The 18,129-nt window shown below is 49.3% G+C and overlaps 1 protein-coding gene and 2 pseudogenes across 1 annotated transcript in view; 1 reads left to right on the plus strand and 2 right to left on the minus strand.

The window, feature by feature from the left end:
• LOC144823367 (uncharacterized) overlaps nucleotides 1-18,129 on the plus strand; it is an 888,205-nt gene that overhangs the window by 772,627 nt on the left and 97,449 nt on the right. The gene's annotated exons all lie outside the window — the stretch shown is intronic.
• LOC144825328 (formin-2-like) lies at nucleotides 1,864-15,112 on the minus strand (annotated as a pseudogene).
• Nucleotides 15,168-16,815, minus strand: LOC144825329 (uncharacterized; annotated as a pseudogene).

The following is an 18,129-nucleotide window of genomic DNA, read 5'->3' on the forward strand; positions in this document are numbered from 1 at the left end:
CAAAGAATAATAATAATAATAATATATTATAATACGAAATAGTCCGATGGCCCGCTCAACTGGCAATTGGAGTTTTATCATGTATTCTAGGCTTCTGGAAGCACTGAACGCGAGGGTCATCTGCATACATCGGGAGTTTCGGGCACGGCAGCCTCTGTGCCCTGCAGACAGCATATGGCTGCTGACTCACAGCTTCTCTTACAGATAACTGTGTTATCTGATCTATAGGACTGAAAGTACTCTGGTGAAAAGCATGTTTCGGTCCCGCCTGGAGTTAGCAACGCGCTAGCGTTGCTCTCGCCATGCGAGTGCTTCTTGGAATCAATACGGTTCCAGAAGTCATGTCTCTGCTCCACCTGTAATTTTGATTGGCGTGCGTAGATTGTCGTCATTCATTATGCCGAACAGAGTTCGTTGATTGGACCAGAGGGTTTTTAGTCTCTCCTGGTTGACACCCTGTCTAGTCTGCCGTGTGTTGTGCATTTACTATTCTGTGGCGTTTACGTAATAATAATGGGTATAAGTTTATTGCGGCTTGGGGCTTGTGCCGATACGTACGCATAGAAGTTAAGAACATCTACGCGTATTGGTGCTTCTGCCGATTCTTACGCATTTTTAAAAACACCTACAGGTTGGCAATGGCGACAGCTTTTTTGGGGGCATTCAATGGTACCGCGCCATTTCTCGCCTGCCCACTCCCTTTATGAATATCTATCATCTGCTCCTTGCGCGAGTGCTACCCGTTGTCCGTGCTGCCTTTGCTCTAGCCCTCTCCTGTTGTCCTGGTTTCCTTGGTGTTTGCGCACTCTTTGCACAGGTTTTCCTGGTTCTACGCAGTCTGCTCTTTGTTTTCCTTTTTCAGCGCGGTCTGCTCTTCTCCCTGTGCGATCATGTTAATAAAAAAAAGCTGTGCGGCCAGTTAGTCGCACACGCCATTGTTCAGCCCTCCATATCCATACCCTTCATGTTGCATGCCCATGTTGTTTTACTTCTTTATTTTCATTAACTGCCTTCCCACGTTCACTCTCCTCCCTGTGCGCCGTTTTCAGCAAAAAAAAAAGTGCAGCGCTTACTCACACGCACCATTGTTAAATACTGAATACCCTTCATGCTACTTGCCCACATTATTTTATTTATTTACTTTAATTCCGTGGCTTTTTTCTTGTTGTTGTCAGTATGGAGCGGGTGCTTTATTCTTTCTTTCATATTCCTCTTCACACATTTCCTGTTTCACTTTATTAGCACAGTGCCACTCCACAGACACCGTGCTTCAGCTTCAAGCAAGCTTCAGGAGTCCACGCCATTTTCATAATTTATTCACGGCATGGCCGCCGCTGCTTCGGCGCGAATTAATCAGCCGCTTGGGACAGCACCCTTTCCAAATGGCGACTACTTATATACAATACCATTAGCAAAGCAAATGGATTTAACTTAATCAAAGGTGAAACCTGTTGTATTTTCAATGCTTGTTTTCTCGTTCCTCGAGATTCACATTAGGCATTTATCGTCCGCCTTGAGCTGCTTTTCGCAGGCAGTGGGACGGATCTCCGGCAGGAATGCGCGCAATTTAAGCCCCTTTCAGAGGGGTATAGACTGGGGGTGAGCTGAGCTGCGCCCCTTTTTTTATCAGACCCAAACACTACTGTGCTTCGATCATGCATGAGATGAAGGGCAAATGTGCGCAAAACCACTGCTTATTGTCTTTTTTTTCTTTTTTTAAAACTATTTTATAAATACTTTATTTTCAAAAATGCAATAAAAATGTACTTTTACACTGAATCAGAAACAATACAATATAAGACTCAAAATGTTCCCAAGAAATGTACGTTAAAAATAGTTTTAAGTGCTTTTGTAAAAAAATGTTCATGCACAATTGTGCAAAGATGCAAACTCCTTTTGTTTACAGATTAGGTGATATTGTTCAGCTAGTATTTTTATTTTCTGTACTACCGAATTTTCTTTACATAATCCAAATTTGGCATTTAATCCTCAAGGCTCCACGGGCTTCGTTCTAAATGGAATTTGTTCTATTTTCTGCTGGGTAGCAACACTCTCTTACCTTTTTTGCATAGTTATCTTGTACTCTCTCTTCCAGACTTCTTGAAAGACTTTGCTGAATTCATGCCAGAGGGTAAAGAAACCGTGTGTTGAAACTTCCTACTCTCCCGGTTTTGGCTTCATACAATAATATGTTGCTGTTTCCACAAAACTTGTATGAATCTTTGCCAAAAACTTTTCCTCCGGCTTCTAGTTACATTTTTTGCTTTTTGTGTGAGCTTATCCATGTATTCTTTAAAAGGATACATATGCTCTACCAAGGAACATGCGTTCACTTTCTCGGCTTCCTTCTAACAAGCTTTCAAATCGTTCTTTCATTTTCAAAGCTCCTTCTGAAAATTGTTACATTTCATGTGTGAGACTTCGAATAGGTCGTTGGGGTTTGGAAGAGGGAAGACACCCATGGCGTCTGGCTGGAAAAGGAAACTCATTTCCTCCAGACCACACTGCTTATGTATGTGTCGTAAATAGAAAGAACCAATGAATAACAGCAAAGTGTGGCTTTTATCTGTACTTTTAACGTCATTGAGTTTGGGAAGAAACCATCTGCCTGTCCCCTTGATCGTAGTCCGCCATTCTTGTAATAATACAGAGTTTTGTATAGCGCGATCAGCTACCTCACAAGGAGGTGTCCCGGCGCTGTAAGAACAAGATGTCCTGACCGTAGAGGCAGGAGGAGGGTGGCAACTAGCGTGGCTGGGTGAACAGCCAGGTTTTCAGCAGATGCTTGAAACAGACTTCGGATGGGGCCTGTTGAAGAGCATGGGGGAGCGAGTTCCATAGTGTCGCCACGTTGGCCGAGAACGTTCGTCCTCCCAGTCGGGCTCTTTTTGCTCTGGGAACTACAAATCTAACATAGTTGTTGGATCTGAGGGAGCGAGACTGAGTGTACCTAGGTAGTCGATCTTTCAGGTAGTTTGGGCAGTTACCGTAAATAGATCTGAAAGCCAAAGTAAGTGCTTTGAATTTTATTCTGCTTGCAACTGGTAGCCAATGGAGGGAGAGGAGATACGGAGAGACTGAGTGTTTAAAAGGAATCCTCATTAAAAGTCTCGCAGCCGCATTTTGGACCAGTTGTAGTTGCTGTATAAGGTGCTTTGGTAGGCCCAGATACAGAGCGTTAGCGTAATCTAGCCTGGAAGTAACTGTGGCGTGGATTATAGTTTTGCGGCAGCTAGCTGGGAGAAGCCGAAGGATCTTGCGTAGGTTCCTCAGCTTACTCATACAGCAGCCGGCAACTTGCTGGATGTGTGATACAAAGGACAACTTGTCATCCCACCGCACCCCTAGATTTTTTGCTGAATGGCTGGGCGAGGGGGCTTGTCCCATCTCTGCCGGCCACCACAAATCCGGTGGTGGAGGGGGGGTTTTGCCGAAGAAGATCACCTCTGTCTTACTAGCATTCAGTTTTATTTATTAGTGTTCATCCAGCAGGCCACGTCTTGAAGGCATCCCTTAAAGCTCAGAAAAGATGCCTCTGACACTTCTGAATATGGGAACACCAATTGGGTGTCGTCGGCGTATGAAATTGCCTTGATCCCCCAGTTGGCAATCAGCGTGAAGAGTGGAGCCAGGTAAACGTTAAATAGGAGTGGACTCAGGGCCGAGCCCTGTGGAACGCCACAGCTCAGGGTTTTAGGTGTAGAGGAGACGTTCCTTAGAGCCACCTTCTGAGTTCTCTGGGTCAGATACGACTGTAGCCACTCCAATGCCTGGTCCTGGATACCTATCTCCGCCAGTCGTGCCAGCAGTATAGCATGGTCGACTGTATCGAAGGCGGCCGACAGATCCAGGAGCACCAGCATCGCTGAGTCTCCCGAATCCATCGACCACCTCACTGACTCTGCCACCTCAATTAAAGCCGTCTCAGTGCTAAATCCGGGTCTAAAACCTGATTGTGTCTCGTGTAGAATTTTATTGTGCTCAATAAATTGATTCAGTTGACGCTGGATGGCTTTCTCAAGCATTTTGCCTGGTGCTGCAAGGAGAGAGATCGGACGGAGATTATTGAGATCCTTAGGGTCTCCATTAGGTTTTTTTTTAAGGGGAGGAGAGTGGCATGTTTCCAGATATTCGGGAACACCCCCGAAGAAATGGACAGATTCCATATGTGCTGAATGGTGGGGGCCACAAAGTCTGCTATGCAACTCCACAGTTTAGGGGGACAAGGGTCGTCCGGCGAGCCAGATTTGCACCGACTTAGTTCGCGCTTGACTGTGTTTAGGTCTATTAGGTCGAATTGTGTCAGAATAGCACGGTCCGATATTATACCTGCTAGATCGGATTTTACCGTGGTCTTCTCTGGGCCAAAGGACTCGTACACTTTCTTAATTTTTGAGTCAAAAAAGTCCGAGATGCTATTACAAAACGAGATTGACGGGGGAACTTCCCTCTCGAACTATTTTGAAGGTTTCTTTGCTTGAGTGTTCCGCTTGATGAATTGAATTCGCATAGAACTGTTTTTTTGCTTTTCTAATGGCTCTATGCAGTTTTTTCAATGCATCCTTGTAGCGAGCCTTCTCTACAGGATCATACTTTTGCCTCCAGATTCGCTCCAGCCTTTTGCACTCCGATTTTTGCGATCTGAGCTCCTGAGAGAACCAGGGGGCAGATGGGGAGTCTCGTTTAGATATGGCGACTGTTGCCGGGGCAATAGATGTTATCATGTTCCTGATCCAGTCATTAAGTAGTAGGGCGTCGGTGTCAGCATTGGAAGTAAGGGTCGGTTGATTATCAGCGAGAGCTGGTCCCATCAAAGCTGGGGTCAACTTGCTCCATTGTCTCTTCATAAAGGAGCACTTACTTACCGCCGGTTTGTCAGCCGTTACTTTAAGTAGAAATGGTATCAGGGAATGGTCTGACCAAGTCAAAGGTAACGGCGTGTCTGCCACCACATTAGTGATGTTGGAGAATATAAGGTCGAGCGTGTGTCCCGCTCTATGTGTGGGGCCCTCATTAATAATTCTAAGGTTGGCGAGGAGCTTGGCGGGCATCCGAGATGGCCGCGTGAGCACAGCGCTCCCCGGACCCCCGCCGCTCCCGGCATAATATCCTGCATAAATCCTGATTTTTCACGAGGATTTGTATAGAGGACGTTGGGCTGATCTACCTGGACCTTTCAGAAATTTATTTTGACACCGGGTTCCTGAGTTACGGTGATTCGAACTTTTGGGCTCCGCCCTTGAGGTGCGCCCGGGTCTGGGTGAGGTTCAGTGGCCGTCTTTGAGTTGAACAACAACGGCAGGGGGATTGGACTTGTGGGTCCCCTTCTTAAGTTTCGGTTTCGATTCTGCCTCTGACTGGGACATCGGCGAGAGGGTCGGGCCAGAGCTGGGTCCAGGGCACGAGTCGGCTGTCGGGCCTTTGGCTGGACTATTCTCCTATTTGGCTGTCCTTTTCCTAGTGGTACCCTTGTTGCGGTCCTTTGGTCCCGAGGCCTCCCTTTCTGATGCCCGGTCCGTTGGCCCTGGTGACTCTCCTTGTGACGCATCTCCAAAAGGGCGGGCAGAGGGGACCGGGAGACGCGGAAGACGAAGACACCTCTGCGCAGGGGTCCGGTCCAATCTAACGTCATGGACCGTTATACCCACTCTAAGGGGTCCCCCGGGGCTGCCCTGCCCGGTCCCAGTGCGTCTGACCACGTCGTGGATGCGTCGACGGAGCCTTCCTTGCAGGACATCATGGGCGCCATTTCTGGCATGAGGGAGTCGATAGGCCAACAATATGAAACCTTGGCCCACAAAATTGACACCGTGGCCATCGATGTGAACTTAATTCGAGCCGATCTCTCGAAAACGAACGAAAAGGTGAAGTCATTGGACATCAAATCATCCAGCCTCACGGCGGACGTCTCTGAGATACAGACGGAGATTGGCAATCTCCGTAGGGTGAACGATTTCATGACCCGGCGCTTGGAAGATTTTGAGAACAGGGCACGTCGCTGTAATGTTCGCGTGGTTGGTGTTCCGGAGAATCCAGAACCCCACTCGGTTGATCTCCTGGTTGAAGACCTGATCCAAAACCACCTTTCTCCATCTGGCCTTAGTAAAAATTTTTACAGTGGAGCGTGCACATCGTGTTCCGGGGGGCCAGGGTAAGCCAGGTGCCCCGCCGAGACCTATTGTTGCAAAACTTTTCCACTATAGGGATCGGGACGCTATCCTGCAGGCATCACGGGTGAAGGGCCCGGTGGCCTTTGAGAATGCCACGGTGAACTTTTATCCGGACTTTTCCCAACAGGTCCAGAAGCAGCGGATGGGATTTCGTGGTGCCAAGAAGCGTCTTAGGGACATGGGGATGCGCTACGCTATGCTTTTTCCGACCAGGCTGCGGGTTGAGTATAATGACCGAACTTTCTTCTTTGATCGGCCGGATGCTGTGAATGACTGGCTGGACTCCTTGCCTGGCCGACCTCCTGAGACTGAGTCCGATGCCCACCCGGGCGGTGCTGAAGGTGGTGTAGAGAGCTGAACATTTCGTCTTTGCCTGGTGCCTTGTTTTGAATAACTCTTTCCAGGAGTGTATGCCTACGTTCCTCTACTGCTTATGTGATTTGATGTATGTTCTTTTTCTCGTTATTGGTCTTGATCGGGGTGGCGGGTGGGACGGAGCCTTTCCTCCTCCGGGGTCTTTGTGTAGAATAGGGGTTCTTGGGCGACAGGCACACTGCAGGTTGGGGTGGCTTTTTAGCTTTTTGCAGGGGTGCAGGGTGGGGGGTGTTTTCTTGTTATTTGGGGGGTGGGCGGTTGGGAAGTTCGTTGTTTGTGTGTTCTGTTCTCAAGGCGACTTTATCCTGTATTTGAAGATGTTTCTTGTGTCATGCTCATTGGTGGGGGGTTTTGGCCTTGCTGGGTGGGATGGGGGGTAGCGGGTTGAGATTTGTTTCGTGGAACGTTAACGGTCTGGGGGATCGTATCAAACGGAGTGTGGTGTTGAAATGTATACGACGTTTATCTCCTGATATTGTTTTCCTGCAGGAGACTCATTTGGTAGGCAATGTTTGTCATGCGATGAATAGGTGGGGCTATCGCCTCGTAGCACATTCGGGGTTTACCTCGGGTTCTAGGGGTGTGGGTATCCTTGTTCGGGCTTCCCTCCCCCTAGCTATTGATGATGTGATTCAGGATGATCGGGGGCGATATGCTGTCCTTGTGGGTCGCTATGAGGGTTGTGCCCTCTCCCTATTTACTGTTTACGTGCCCCCCGGCTTGCAGACTTCTACCTTTTCCGATTTGGGCCGTGTGCTGTTGGACCTCCCTGATAGTACTCTCTTTCTGGCTGGTGATTTTAATTCGGTGTTCTCCGGTCTCCACGATCGCCACCCCCCTAGAGATACTCCTGCGGCCCAACAGTGGTTGGGTGGGTTTTTGGATACCTTTGGCTTGGTGGATTGCTGGAGGCTTTTGCATCCTACTCAGCTTCAATACACCTTCCACTCTGGGGCCCATGGGAGTCTGTCTAGACTGGATTATTTCCTGATGCCTGCGGCTCAGTCGCCAGCGGTGCGTGAGATTGTACACCTACCCAGGGGTATTTCTGACCACTCTCCGCTCTGGCTCCGTTTTGAGGTTGGGGTGGAGGCAGTGGGCCGGGTGGCTCCCATCAATCCGTGGTACCTTACCTCCCCCGAGACCCGCAGCCTTTTGCTTCAGTCTTTGGACGCATATTTTCTGGATAACGAGGGGTCGGTTTCCTCAGCGGTGTCCCTGTGGGAGGCCTTTAAGACGGTGATTCGTGGGCAGGCCCTCTCCCTTATTGTTGAAGCTAAGAGGGCGAGGAATAGGGAGGTGGTGGACCTTGAGGGAGAGATTTCTGCATTGGAGGATGCTTTGGAATCGGGTGTCACATCTGCGAAACTCCACGCCCTGGGTCTGAAACAATTTGCCTATAAATCTATGGTCACGGATGCTGCTAAAGTGATGTTTCGGAAACAACAGGGTCGTTTGTATGATGTGGGGGACAAAGCGGGTAAATTGCTGGCATGGCTGGATAAGAAGGAGAGAGCTAATCGTGTGGTGCCCGTGATTCAGTCTTCGAATGGTGAGAGTGTGACGGACCCGATTGGAATAGTTGATTGTTTTGCTGAGTACTTCCGTGTGGTATATACCCCTGTGTCTGTGAGGGATGTGGCTGACTCTCGCCTTCTATTGCGTGATATAGCTCTGCCCAGTGTCTCCGATTTGGATCGTGTGGCGTTGGATTCCCCCTTTACTGTTGATGAGATAGCTACTGCCATCCGTTCACTCCGCTCGGGCAAAGCATTGGGCCCGAACGGGTTGCCAATTGAACTGTACAAGTTGCGTCCCGACAGAGTGGCGCCATATCTTCGCGCCATGTTTCTGGAGTCCCGGGAACGGGGTATTCTCCCATATGATCAGCGACTGGCCACGATAGTTGTCATCCCCAAGGATGGTAAACCGCGGGACCTTTGTTCATCCTATAGGCCCATATCCCTGCTGAATGTTGAGCCCAAGGTATTGGCGAAACTCCTGGCGTCCCGCCTCCTGACGGTCATTGGTGGCTTGGTCCATCCAGATCAATCCGGATTTATCCCGCATCGCAATACGGCCCTTAACCTACGTCGTCTCCACGGTGCGATTGCGAGGGCGGGGCTTCTGACGGAACCGGCCATTTTGGCATCGTTGGATGCCTCAATGGCTTTTGACACTGTGGAATGGCCTTATCTTTGGGCGGCTCTTGAGAAATTTGGTTTCGGGCCTGAGTTTATTGGTTGGATCAAGTTATTATATGCTGAACCTCTGGTGCAAGTAGTGGTAAATGGTAGAGTTTCGACCCCTTTCACCCTTGGCAGGGGTACCCGTCAGGGCTGCCCCTTGTCTCCGTTGCTTTTTGCACTCGCCTTGGAACCATTAGCTGCATGGCTTCGGTGGGAGCCTTCGCTCAAGGGGATTCGCTGGTCACCGGACTTTGAGGACCGCGTCTCGCTTTACGCGGACGATATTCTTTTATATCTCACCTCCCCGCGTAAATCTCTGACTGTTTTATTTGATGTTCTCACTTCATTTGGTGCCAACTCAGGCCTCGTTATTAACTGGGCCAAGTCCTGCGTGTATGTTCTTTCGGGTGTTTTACCCCCATTGCCGAGCAGACTTCCTATCCAGGTGGTCCAGTCTGGCTTCAAATATTTAGGGATTTTCATTACGCTGGACCCCTCGCTCCGATTTGAGCGTAATCTCCTCCCCCCGTTGCTTAGATTGCGACTGGACGTGGCCCGTTGGCGTAAGCTTCCTTTGTCTCCTCTGGGCAGGGCGGCTCTGTTTAAAATGATGTCCTTGCCGCGGTTCCTCTATGCGCTCCAGAATTCCTATGACGACATCCCCAAGACCTATTTCCGAGAGATCGAGAGTCTTCAAAGGCAATTGATTTGGGACGGGCGTCCACGTATTGCCCTCGCGAAACTCACCATCCCTTGGTACGACGGGGGCATGGCGCTCCCCGATATCAAGCGATATTATTGGGCTTCCCAGTTGTCTGCTATTAATCACGCGATGTTTTCACCGGGTCGAAATCCTGCATTCGAGATGGATAGACTCCAGCTGCCGGGTGGGGACTTTAATAGAGCGCTTTATTCTCGATCAGCCGGGCGCCATCTTGTGGGCCCGTCTAGGATTGCTGTAACTGTGTGGCGAGCCGCGAATGTGAGTTTGGGATGGGAGGATCGAATGACATTGGCGACGCCGCTTTATGCCTCGGAACGTTTGGGGTGTCTCTGGTCTACTAAGGGCTTCGACCGCTGGGATATGATTGGGATATGTAAGGTGGGTGATGTCTGTTCGAAAGGTAGTGTGAAGTTGTTCCAGGCCCTCCAGGCGGAATACGGTTTGAATGGTAGGGAATTTTTTCGTTATCTGCAGGTCCGCCACGCCCTCGCCTCAGTCTTGACTCCTGATGGGGCCCTGCCCGAGTCTTCCCCCCTCGAAGATCGTGTCCTTGATGGGCACCTGCCTGATAGCACTATTTCCCTGATTTATAAGAAGCTGATCAATAATCGGGCGGACTTATTGGTCCGACTTCGGGAGGTTTGGGTCGGCGATGGGTTGGAACTGGACGACGAGGATTGGCAATCGGCACTCTCTTCTCCCAAGGAGGTAGCCATTCCTGCCCGTCTCCGTTTGGTTCAACTTAAAGTCCTTCATCGAGTGTATGTCACTGGTCCGCGTCTGGTGGCAATGGGCTTTTCCCTGGATGGGTTATGTAAGCGTGGTTGTGGGTCGAGTGCTACTTTTTTACACATTCTTTGGGAGTGCCCTGTTGTGGCGGCCTACTGGACTGCTGTGCTTGAGGTGATGACTGCTGTGACTGGTGTTGCCCTGCGGCCGGAGCCGCGACGGTGTCTGTTGAATGTGTGGGAGCCCACTGACTACTCTGTAGCCCAGACCAGATGGGCTACCTTGGGTTATATGATTGCGAAACGGGATATTGCGCAACTTTGGGGCGCATCCAGGCCCCCTGAGGTCTCGAAATGGGAGGACAACATGGACTGGTCCATGTTTCGTGAGAAGACTGTATATGTGGCCAGGGGCAGACCCAGGGCGTGGACGAAGATTTGGGGCCAGTGGAATAAATATCGTGGGGATATCTGTACCCCTCCCCTTGTAGGCACTACTGATGTGGTCCTATCTCCCTAGGCGAGCGTTCCCGGAACCTTTTCATACTGTTTTGTGAATTTCCGATTCTCCCCGCTGCTCCCCCCCCCGACCTTGTTAGAGCCTCAGGGCTCTTGGTATGTTCTCCTGAGTGTTGACCATCCCCTCCGTTCTTTGGGCTGACCTTGATTACTGTGCATTCGCCTTTTTAGTGTTTGTTTTTCTTTTTGTATAAAACAAAAATTCAATATGCTCTGTGATATGTTGGGAGTAATGCTTGGTACTTGATTTGTGCCTGACCTCGGGAGTACATTTCTAATTTCTTCCTTGTGCCTTATTATTAGCGGCCAGCCCGTGAGGTTGTAGGCCCATTCTTGTATTTTTCTATGCTTGCTCAAATAAAGGTTTTTGAACAAAAAAAAAAAAAAAAATAATAATAATTCTAAGGTTGGCTGAATTCAGTGTAGACCTCAATAAATCTGCCGAGGGACAGTCTGCCCTGTCCATGTGAGTATTAAAGTCGCCGACGGCAAGAAACTGAGGGTGAGAGAGGGAACTCTGAATGATAATGTCCATCATAGTGGTCAAGATGGGCTCTTCTCCCCCCGGGGGACGGTAAATAACTAATCCCGCCAAGGATAACTGAGCTCCCACCTGGAAAAAGAAATGTAGTCCCTCTAGACCCTGAATGGACGTGGGGGCAGAGGAGGTGAGTGTGAGCTGTTCTTTAAATATGACAGCCACCCCCCCTCCTCTTTTATCGCCTAGCCTGTTGGAAAAGCACATTTTATACTCAGGGGGATAGCCAGTGCAATGGTGGTCATGTTATCATCATTGAGCCAAGTTTCTGTTAAAAACAACAAATCCCACTGGTGTCCCTCCAAAAGCAGCCAAATGTCATCTGCATGTTTTGCGAGGGATCTACAGTTCAGTAGTCCCGCTCTCAGGTCTTTACTGATCGGTGGTTTGGGTTTAATATACCCATCAGCCCTCCTGCCGACCGGTAAGCCTAGCGATGAACCGCAGGTAATACAAACATGGGGAAAAGGGGAAGATCCAGGGTCTATGCTGTGGGCGCAGGTGTCGGCCAAGGTGTTTAGGGACCATAAGTCTTCACGCAACCAGACAATTCTATCTTGGAATGCATTTTCCCTGGCAGCCTGCCCGGCCCCGGTCGCGGTCTGGTCGCGGACGGGCGCAGACGGGCTTGTCTTAGGCGCGCCTTTGGCGCGCAGACGGCGCGCCCGCTGCGCTCGTCCGCTGCGCTTCCGGAAAATACACATAATAAGTAGTGGTAAGTAATAGGGAGGGGGGCGTGGCCAGGTGTCGGTGGGCGTGTCCTCGGTGTCCCGAGAATGGCGGCACCACAACAAAATATCCCGCGGCTGCCTGTCAACTGCAGCGCGGTAAATGCCCAGGGGAAGGTGCAAGTATTTTAATTTAAAAAAACACAAGTTACAACAACACACAGCTTTAAAATGTTAAAATGCAGCGTAGCAACCCTCCCGGCTTCCGCCTCAGGAGGTCAGTTTGTTCAGGGCTCGCGCTATCCAATCAGCGCGCTTTATGTGCCGGTGGGGAGGGGGGCGTGGCCAGGTGTCGGTGGGCGTGTCCTCGGTGTCCCGAGAATGGCGGCACCACAACAAAATATCCCGCGGCTGCCTGTCAACTGCAGCGCGGTAAATGCCATGGGGAAGGTGCAAGTATTTTAATTTTAAAAAACACAAGTTACAACAACACACAGCTTTAAAATGTTAAAATGCAGCGTAGCAACCCTCCCGGCTTCTGCCTCAGGAGGTCAGTTTGTTCAGGGCTCGCGCTATCCAATCAGCGCGCTTTATGTGCCGGTGGGGAGGGGGGCGTGGCCAGGTGTCGGTGGGTGTTGTAGTTACCAAAAGTGAGAATCACGCCTAGAAGTTTGTGGACGGCAGGCCAGTTTCTCAAAATCGTACATCCGCTTCTTAACAATTCAATTTTGCGATGGATTGAAGGAAGTGTGTCTGGGCAAGGCAGAGCACGACCTACCGCGCGCCGCCATTATGGCGGTCGCGCCGGGCCCCAGGGGGAATGAGGAGGGGTGAGGTTTTGTGCGCCATCTGTTGACGTGGCATCCCCCAACAAACATCCAATAGGGGCGTCGGCAGGACAGTGAACCGGAAGCACTTTAGTGCTTCCGGTTCACATGAACGCCGGATGTGGAGGTAGGCCGGTTTAGACCAGCCTGCCCTGTGTCCCCCCTTTAAAAGGGGGCAGTGGGAGCAGGAACAGTCTATTGTTCCTCTTGCTCCCACCGAGAACGGCACCCGGGCCATCAGCGCCCCGTAATTGGTTTTTCCCACCCACCCTCCCCTAGGGCAGGCAGTTTTGAATGTGCGTTACAGTAATAGGTGTTTTTTGCTTCAATTTCCGTTGCAGGTATCTCTGGTGATATGTTCAAAGTAATTTGTGAGTTTGGTAATTTTGTAATAAAAGTGTGATTATATAATGATTTTCAGTTACAGGTATTTTTAATGGAAATGTGTTTGTTAATGTGTAATAAAGGGTCAGTACAATGTTGCGGTAATATGTGAAGTTTATTGGTCTGTGTTCCAGGAATTTTGTCGTATTTTAGTAGTGTGTCCCTGGTCAGCAGTAAGGTCATGATTGGTAATCATAGTATTCGGCCCTTAGTGGCCAGCACCATGTAACTCCAGGGGCAGTGACAGTCGGACAGTATGCTGTCGGGTGCGGGGCCCAGGTGCCAGGGGAGTCACTCTTTCCAGTAGGCCTGTGGCCAACCTCGCACGCGCATCAGGACGCAAGTATGCAGAATTGCAGACCCCGTTATGGAGTTAAAGGTTCAGGGCGTAGGGGGGGCCTGGGGAAAAGTATCCATCCGATAAGCTGTACCCCCTACGCAAGCTTACTCCGGTGGAGTAGTATTTGTAGTTTACCGGGATCTGGAGCTGCCAGTCATTGACCTTGCCGTAGGCTCTAGAGGGGACACGCAGAAAGTAATGTATATACATTTTTAGGTTACGGTAGGAGTGGAGTTTGTATTAGAGCATGTTAAGGTTAGACAAGTGACATGTATCTATCAAGGTATCTGGATTTTCTGCGTAAAGTGTACATAATGTAAAATAATAATCAATGTTTTTTAATATGTAATAAATACGGCTGGGTGGTCACTCCCCCTAATCTAAAAACAGTGTGGTTTTAAATGCTTGCCTTGGGGGAGGGAGGAAGCACCCATCCATCCAAGGGGGGACTTGGGGTTTTGGAATAAAAGGGGACTTTGGCAAGTACCAGGCCATATAAAAAGGTGTCCCGGAAAAGAATAAAGAAGGTCCGTTCGTAAAAGTTAGGGATGACTGCTAGTTGACTTCGGGGTTGTTGGAGAAGGACGTGCGTGTGGGCCGAGCTACTCGAGCACTAAGTTTTCAAACCATATATGGACGGCTGCAGATCTAAGGACACTTGCTGACCGGAAGGAATAATAATAAATTGAAAAGGCAGACTCATTTATGCGAAAGAAATGCATTTATTGAAGTTAACTGATACAGATTAAAGGCGATTAATCTCTACACCCCAGAGCGTTTTGCCTAGGAATAAGACCACTGAGGTATACCTACAAAAAAAGAAAACCAAGGAACAATAGCAGGATATAGGCATACCTTTCAGTACCACCCCTGACGTTACGTGAAATCCAAAGAGAAGGGGTTACCCTATACAGATCAATAAGGATATCCACACAGAGCATAAAAAGTTTTTTGAATAAAGATTGGGGATTCTGCTAAGAGGTCCTGAGGAAGGTGGTCTCACTCCACCGAAACGCGTCGACCTTGCGTACTCATCACAAAACAATCTGTGATTCCTCCGACACAGAATTAAGTATGAATGTTGAATGGATGAATGTGTATGTCTGAGACTGTGATATTTATGTATTAGTTGATATTTTCTCTGGTGGCTATCTGTGTATTAAATTTTCTAATGTTAAAGCTTATATAAAAATGTGTGGTAAAACAATGTTTCAAAGTAAATAAGAATAATACGAAGCAATAACAAAAAACAAAAAAATGAGAATATAAAAAATAAAATACTCGAAAAGAGAAAAAAAGTTCACCCTGTGTTGTTAAATTTTCTTGAAAGTAATAATGTGGTAATTTGTTAAAATTAGTAGGTCGAGAGGGAAGGTCTGTGTTTTTCTTATATTGTTTCCCCTCTTTCCCCGACCAGTAAAGTATTATTAGAGGGGGTCCCATACTTATGTAGATGACTGCTAGTTCATACAGGAACTGTTCAGGCTTCTCCAAAGACTGGGCATTTTCACTCTTTGCAGTCAATTCTGCATGGTTTTGGAGCAATACTAGTTCTTCTGGTTGAGCTCTAGTTTCAAAGAGGGCTCCAAGGGATTCCAGATCAACCACAGAGTCATCGCAATTCAAAACCACATGCTGAATATCATTCATATCCATAAAAAGGCTGGCCGACAATATTCCAACTGCCTGGGATTTTTTTTAGAGTTTAGTATACAACCTGTGCTTGCTTTAATTTATCTTCGTAGTGTTTTTTTTAACTGCTTCCAAATCTTCTTCTGTGTATTTCGGTTCGAGCTGCTCTTGTGTAGGCGTCTCTGGACAAACTGGAGAAATTCTCTCACACGAGCGCCTCTCGAAACACTCAAGTGGGTGTGTGGCTTGACCAATGGGAGCCAAAGTGTTAGCCTGGCTCGCACGGATTGGAGAACAAAACGCATTGTCTGCCTCGCGCTCTGTGCTGTCCTGTTGAGTGAGTAGTTTTTCCTGAAGAGCAGCATCAGTAAATGAGTTTGGAAAGACAGAGGGCACCATCTGGAAATGCTTCTTCCTAGTGATGGACAGGCTTTTTGTCCCCAAACTAGTGCACTCTAGCAGGTCCGATGACAGTTTCTTCTGCAGCTTGTGATCAGCAGACTTCTCCACCGGAAAGTCCATCAAACTATTCTTGTGCAGCCCACAAATGTTGTTGACTATGTGGTCTTTCTTTCACTTGTCCGCTCTGCATTTACTCTGGATGCCAGGGTCTGGCAAAGAGCTGACCACCTCTTCCCGAGGGTGCTGAAAGTTGGTGCTAGGCATAGGGGAGCAGCTGGATGGGTAAGTGTGAAGGATGAGCTGGCGGGAGGTGGTTTTGATGTACCAAGGTTTGATTGTTGGGTAGGATTTTACAGAACTGGGAGAGGGGTAGTTGAGGACTTGGGAGTTGCGGAACATCTCAGTCTGGTTTTGTGTTTGGGCTTCTTGATTCGTGCAGTCATTTCACTGAGTGGTACTGTCTATTGGGCTACTGGGGTGCTATGGACTTCTAGTATTTGCAGTCTTTTGTACCAAATCAGAAACCATGTAACCCTCCAGCTGCAGTTTGGGGCTAGGCAGCAAAGGGGAGACCGGTTCACTGGAGTAATGGACTGCATTATGCTGACTTTGTGTGGGAGTCTTCTCGCTGGGTTCTTGCAGCATTCCACAACATACATCCTACGGAGGGCTTTCGCAATATGTAGGGACAAGGTGTACACAGTGGTGTTCTTCAAAATGCTGCTTTTGCCCTGTGCCAACCCTTCGAGGACAGGATCTTGACTAATATTGCATAAGCTCATCTTGTCTCTGCCCCCTGTGCGATCTGCTCTTGCACTAGTGAGAGCTTCCTGTAGTTCACAAGAACATTCTGGCATTGCATCACTCTTCTTGGTCTCATCCTGGTTCTCCTCTACGCGTACAGTGTGTAATACTGGTATCGTCGAGTTATAGTCCAAACTACTTCCGTGATCCAAGGAGACCTGGAGCTTGGCTTTACTTTCAAGTGATACTGCAGATGAAGGAAGAGATGCCTACCCAGTTACTTGTCCCTGCTGTACTTGAGTGGATACTGATGATGACCCCATACTCTGCTCACAGACACCCTGAGGAACATGTTCAATGAAGCTCTGCTCACTGACATCCTGAGGAACATGTTCAATGTAGCTCTGATCACTGACACCCTGATGAACATGTTCAATGTAACTGTGCTCCCTGACACCCTGAGGAACATGTTCAATGTATCTCTGCTCACTGCTCACAGTTCCTTCCACTATGAACACAATTGGCGTCTGCTTCTGAAGAGTCTGTGGAAAAACCATGCACCGCACCGCATACATGTTGCTCTTGGGGGATATCTCAGCTGGGCTTTGTGTAGGCTGCAGAGCCTGTGTACGGCAAGGATTTCCTGATCGTTGACGCTTCAGTGATGGGTTCAGAGTTGATGTTTCACCTGGGGGCTTCAGGCCCGAGCGCAGAGTACTATGGATAGCAGCTATGGACGTCAACTTCCTATTGGCCGTAGTGCCACCAACGTTGGGAAGAGCTGCACCTGATCTTTGATGCTTCGATAATGGGTTCAGAGTTAATGTTTTAATAGGCAGCTTCAGGTGAGAGCGCAGAGTACTACGGGGAGCAGCTATGGACGTCAACTGCCTCTTGGACGCAGGGCCACCATCGTTGGGAAGAGCTGCACCTCATCTTTGGTGCTTTGGTGATGGGTTCAGAGTTGATGTTTTACTAGATGGTTTCATGCGAGAGCCCGGAGTACTACAGTGAGCAGCTATGGACGTCAACTTCATCTTGGCCGCAGGGCCACCATCGTTGGGAAGAGCTGTACCTGATCTTTGACTCTTCAGTGATGGGTTCAGAGTTGATGTTTCACTAGTGGGCTTCAGGCCAGAGCGCAAACTACTACGATGAGCAGCTATGGACGTCAATCAATCAATCAATCAATCAAAGCATTTATATAGCGCACTACTCACCCGGAGGGTCTCAAGGCGCTAGGGGAGGGGGGGTCCGCTACTGCTCGAACAGCCAGGTCTTGAGCTGCTTCCTGAAGGCGAGGTGGTCCTGGGTCAGGCGGAGGTGGGTCGGGAGGGAGTTCCAAGTCTTGGCGGCCAGGTAGGAGAAGGACCTTCCCCCTCTGGTGACTCTTCGGAAGCGGGGGACGGTGGCGAGGGCGTGGCCGGTCGATCGAAGCTGGCGCGTGGGAGCGTAGAAGTTGAGGCGGCTGTTGAGGTATCCTGGGCCTTGGTTGTGTAGGGCTTTGTGTGCGTGGGTGAGGAGACGGAATGTGATTCTCTTGTTGACCGGGAGCCAGTGCAGGTCTCTCAGGTGTCCGGAGATGCGGCTGCGACGGGGGATGTCCAGGATGAGTCGTGCTGAGGCGTTCTGGATCCGCTGGAGTCTCTTCTGGAATTTGGCGGTGGTACCGGCGTAGAGGGAGTTGCCGTAGTCCAGACGGCTGGTGACGAGGGCCTGGGTGACCGTCTTCCTGGTCTCGGTGGGGATCCACCGGAAGATCTTACGTAGCATGCGCAGGATGTTGAAGCATGATGACGAGACGGCGTTGATTTGTCTGGTCATGGAGAGGGAGGAGTCCAGGATGAAGCCCAGGTTGCGTGCGTGGTCTGTTGGTTTGGGAGCGCTGC

This window comes from Lissotriton helveticus, chromosome 3_1, assembly GCF_964261635.1.
Source record: "Lissotriton helveticus chromosome 3_1, aLisHel1.1, whole genome shotgun sequence".
In the NCBI taxonomy this organism is placed as follows: Eukaryota; Metazoa; Chordata; class Amphibia; order Caudata; family Salamandridae; genus Lissotriton; species Lissotriton helveticus.